Raw genomic sequence first — 5,482 nt, forward strand, 5'->3', positions numbered from 1 at the left:
AGTTAGGTCTAGTATTTAAAAAAAATATGTCTTGAGCACTTTATGTAGAGATTTTGGATGAATTAAATAGGAACTTGAAAAGTGTTTTTGAATGCATGCAAACTTGTTTAAATCATATCTTGAGTTTCTGTGATCCAAAAATTGTGAAATTTTGTGGGTAAGCTAGTATTGCTTAGTAGAAGCTCTGGTTAAAATTTGAGAGACATTGAATGTGTAGTTTTTGAGTTATAGATTTTTCTTTTATCACTGATTGATACTTGGGTGAATTTTTATAAATTATATAGGAATCCATTGACCATGAAATTTTGTGGGAAGTATCCTAGTACCTTAAGGGTGCTAGAAAAAATATGAAATCTGTTGCTTGACACTTTTCCCTAAGGTTTCCTAATTATTTCATTTTAAGCCATTATGCCTTATCATTTTTGTGTGAGATGTTATACTTACTCAAATGGTGTGAAATTTTTATGGTAGTCTACTTAGAACATGTAGTACCTACTGTAATTTTTGTAGATTTAATGGTAGAGTTTTCATATATGTTTACCATTTCCCCTGATTAATTAAATAAATTAAGAAAAGCATTAAAAGAAATAATTTGGTGGTAAACACCTTACTTTCTGGTATTGTTTTGATATGTGTGATGAGTTAGTAAAGTTGGCCTTGTCCAATTATATGTTTGAAACATAAGTTAATAATTATTTTCTCACGTTATGTGATCCTGGGCAGCAAAGCATAGATTTACTATTTTGGCTATGATAGATTGTGATTCGGCTTTTAGTGATTAAATAAGAGTTGTAGGCAATTTTATAAGCTTTCTAGAAAGTTTAACATCAAAGCATTTGGATAAGTATAACTTCAGTTATGATATAAACATGTAACTGTCGTATGTAGTTTAGACATGGCATTGTGTGAAATTGGTAAGTAGATGGAGAAGAGATATGCACCTACTCAATTAGTAGGGAGTTAGCATTGTTATCATTTTTCTACTTAACATCATTGTCATAGCATGTACCTCCTGTTATCACATCCTCCGTGATCCATCTTATGCATTCATGGTACTTATTTATGCATATGCATGCAATAGGTGCAACCGAGGGGATCACACTTGTGGAACTCGACGCCGAGCCGCAGGAGGAGAATTAGGAAGTTCAGCACCTGGAGGTTTCCAGAGAAGGAGAGCCTGAAGCCGATCACCTTCCCGAGTACCCCGATCACCAGCCTTTGACGTTTGTGAAAGGCAAGCCCCGGAGCATTATAAGTCTCCCTATTTTATTAATGTCACTTAAAGTTATTCGTATTGCTGCATTACATGACAGGAGTTGTTTGTAAACACTTGCTGCATACTACCATTCCTTTACCAGATATATCTACCATGGATCCTAATTAAGTCCAGGAACGTTTGTCATGCTTAGCTCTACTTAGACCGGTAGAAGTCGGGTGATTCCCTGTCACCTGCGAGCTATAGGTGATAACTTAATCACGGTTGGCTATATTGTGCTATTGTGGAACATAACCTGGTATTGTTGAACAAATGGAGACCGGGTGGAGTCTTATATGTGGTACTATAGTGACTCCACCTGTGTCGTTTAAGGACCGGATGTTGGAGGTCATCTTGTCATGTTGAACGCAGCCTCTCACATAGTTGGTTGGATAAGTCATTCTGACCGCGAAGCCGAGTAGCTCATCTTAGGCCGGGACCACAAGCAGTTCAAGTGTGCACTCTGGATGGTAGTAAGGATGTGCGGAGAGCCATTGGCGTAAGCCCAAGGGCGGGTTAGAGTCCCGATCACCCTTGGCAGAGTGGTTCTCTGATTGTGCGGTGCTGGTCGTACCCGTGAATTTGGTTCCTAATTTGTACCAAAGGTGACCTAAGGCTACCTTTGCGAGGCATGCCTGGGTGTGTGTTAGGAATATTTCCCCAGCTGGGTAGGAATCGATTTGAATCGCCATCTCTCCCGGATAGTGAGAACTTGACTTGAGTTCCTTTCATCGTAGTAAGTTATGGAAAGGATGAAAATGATGGTTATGAGATTATGCAAGAACTCAACTGGATATGGTTATTATTGTGATGAATTAACGGTATCAACATGTTTGGCATAGGATAGTTGCTAATCTAGTATGAGACAGGATTAATAACTACTGATTTCTAATTAAAGAGATGTTGGATAACTTATGCTTTTCTGCAAATAATGTCTACCAGCTCTACTTATAAAGCCTTGCATACTCCTTGGTGTCTTAGTATATTAGTCAGACGGGTAAGTCTTGCTGAGTACCTTCTCGTACTCAGGGTTTTATTCTCTTTGTTGCAGATAACGTTATGTTTCAAGGCTACTGCAAGAACTGTCTTGCTCCTGCTGTGGATGAGGACTAGGACCATGGGCAATGGTCATTCTATATTTCATCTCACCTTTGTGCTTTTGGTTGGAGATGACTATGACACTGGCTTTGTATTAAACTACGTGTGATGTTTATGTTAAACTACTTTGCTTCCGCTACTTTCAAACTTGGTTTGTAATAATTATTCAAACTCTGATGTATGAGACATATTTGTGAACTGTGATGTAACATGTGACTGGTTGTGTTGAATCTCTACGATCTTGGTTTGTATGTTGGTTGTTTGAGATCTTTCGCGATTTTGTTGGACTACCGGGTTTATATGGGCTCAAGTGTGACGGTTGATCGCTTCGGTGATTGCTATTGTACTTGTGCTCTTATAAATTGGATGGTTCTATGACAACGAGGACCTTTTCTTGCTTGTTAGAGGTCAGCTTTATTGGTGCAAAAATGGCTTGCCTAATCGGGTATAGTGTGGCTTCTATCCCCTTGTGTATAGGCTACGCGTCATTCTGCCATCGGGAAGGGGGGCCCTATATCTATTTGCCGAGTGAATCTAATGGCCCTAACTTGTTAGACGAACCTTTAAAAGGCTTCATAGTGAACCCTACTGACCTTTCTCACAAGTGGGTCAAGAGATTAGCTACCTTGGGCGAAAAGGTAAATCACGACTCATAGTGAAAGTGTACAACCTCTGTAGAGTGTAAAATTGGTATATCTGTTGTGCTCATGGTCATGAGTGGCCTTAGAATATTTATGGAATAGATGATGAACACTGATGATACCAATGATAAAGATGCTCACTAATGATTATTGATTATGCTATTCATTATTCATGTTTACCTAATCACATGTTTATATGGGCTTGTGAATAAACTTGTTGCCACCGAATTGCTAAAATCATGACTCATTAAAAGCTAATCATAGTTAAACCAGTGTCAGCCTTTTGAGCCTCATGAACCCCATGATATATTTGTTAAGTACGACATGTACTTATGCTTGCTTTATTTTTTTAATTATTTGGATAAAAATCCCAGTTTGGTACCAGATTACTAGAGTTTACAGGAATTAGGCTTGTGATCAACCAGTCAGTTGTCCCTATGGAATTGGAGTCTTCACCCGAAGATCGGAGTTATCTTTCCACTGTTTGCTGTCTAAGGTTATATTCTTTATACTAAGTACGTTATATATTGAGCATTGTCTATTAATATTACCCTTATTTGTAGCTATATGTGAGATTTGACTTCCTGGGCTCACATATGATGTGTATCTGGTTTTGTTCTTAAAACTGGGTGTTACAAAGTGGTATCAGAGCAATGCTGACTGTAGGATGCAAGCCTAATAGAAACTAGTTATTTTAAGGTTTAGAAGTTCCTATAAAAATCCTTGCTCTATGAACCTTGATATTTTCTTCTCTACTATATCTCTACCCTTGCTATTCATCTCTACATTGGTGCTTATTTTAAAGTCTTTGTTCTCATCTTCACTCCCTGATTTGACATGCTTTTAGAACTATTCCTCACCACCTTCTTGCGTAATCTGAATATGAGTCTTAGGATTGTTACCCCTAGTATAATGAGGACGATAGTATCGCAAGTTGAGTCAATGATTGAGTTGTGCACCTTTATTGCTTTGATGAATTTTTGTTATGCTTATGATTGTTTTGCATCTTTGAAATGACTGCAATGATCTTGTTGGGTGTTCCCATAATTTCATTTAGCTTAAAGGCCTAAGGTATAAGGATTAATGAAATAAATGGTTGGGTTATGGTTTCTTCTATTTTCCCTATCCTGCCTTTCGGAGCAGCCTACACTCTTTGGATTTTATCTTTGTTTTTAGAAGACCAAAAATCATAGAAAATTCTAGACAACAGTAGACTTCGATATATTTCTCTGACCGCAAGAATCACCCTGATAGCTATTTTCTTTATGGAGTTATGAAAATCACAAGGCCCACATGTGCTATTTAAAAACTAGAGCAGTTTCTGTTGTGCACTATTTTCAACTACGTAACTGTAGAATTTGGAAAAGTTTTCTAAAAGGAAGTTGTGGAGGGTTTGATAAGCTTTCCAACGTTATAATCTACAACTTAATTAGATTAATGGAATGAGATTTATAGCTATTTTACTGCACTCCTATTTTTTTGCTCGCGAGGAATTTTAGATTTCTTGTTCTTGCCCATAAATGAGAGTATCATTGGGATGTCAGCACATCTTGATGCTAGTTAGCTCATCTGGAATAAGGTGCAAGCTACCCTTTTAGTTAGCTCATCTAGAAGGAGGTGCAAGCTATACTTTTATGTCCCCTACTTGATCTTTTCTTAAGGGGAGTAGCCAAGTTGAAGAAGTTGCAAGATGAAGTTTCATATGTTCTAGTTATTCATTTGGAAACATCAATTATCTCTGTGATGGTTGCTACTAGGAGAAGTGCTTCGCATGATGACCGAAGGAATCCAGCCAATTCTAATCCCTCGCCATCCAAATCCCCCATCTATAGAGCAAGCTTTGATGACGCAGACTCAGTTATTATAGACTATTGCTCAAAGTGTGTTGAACAACCCACATCAAGTGCCACCTAATAACAAGTGTGGTGAATTTATGAAGGGATAACCACCGACATTATCTCATACAAGCGAACCACTAGAAGCTGATGACTAGCTTAGAGCTATGGAGCGATAATTGGACATAGCTTAGTGTGATGATCACGAGAAGGAGCTTTTTTGCATCTAGCCAACTCTAGAGCACAGCACAAGACTGGTGGGGGTCTTACCAGTATGGACATCCCAACAATGTTAGATAGATCACTTGGAATGAGTTTAGCGAGAGCTTTAGGTCGTACCACATTCCCATAGGTGTGGTAGAACTCAAGCCAGATGAGTTCCGGGCTCTCAAGCAAGGATCTATGACTATGTATGAGTATCATGACATGTTCACTCAGTTATCGCGCTATGCTCCAGAAGAAGTGGATAATGATGCTAAGAAACATAAACACTTTTTGAAAGGACTGAATGATGGAGTTTAATTGTAGTTGATGATAGTTGTTTATCCTGATTTCAAAACATTGGTGGATAGGGTAATTCTAATTGAGAACAAGCGTCGAGAGATGGAACAAAAGAAGAGAAAGCGTGACCTTCAACGCTAGTTAAGAAACAC

Source organism: Miscanthus floridulus, chromosome 12 (genome assembly GCF_019320115.1).
Source record: "Miscanthus floridulus cultivar M001 chromosome 12, ASM1932011v1, whole genome shotgun sequence".
Taxonomy (NCBI): domain Eukaryota; kingdom Viridiplantae; phylum Streptophyta; class Magnoliopsida; order Poales; family Poaceae; genus Miscanthus; species Miscanthus floridulus.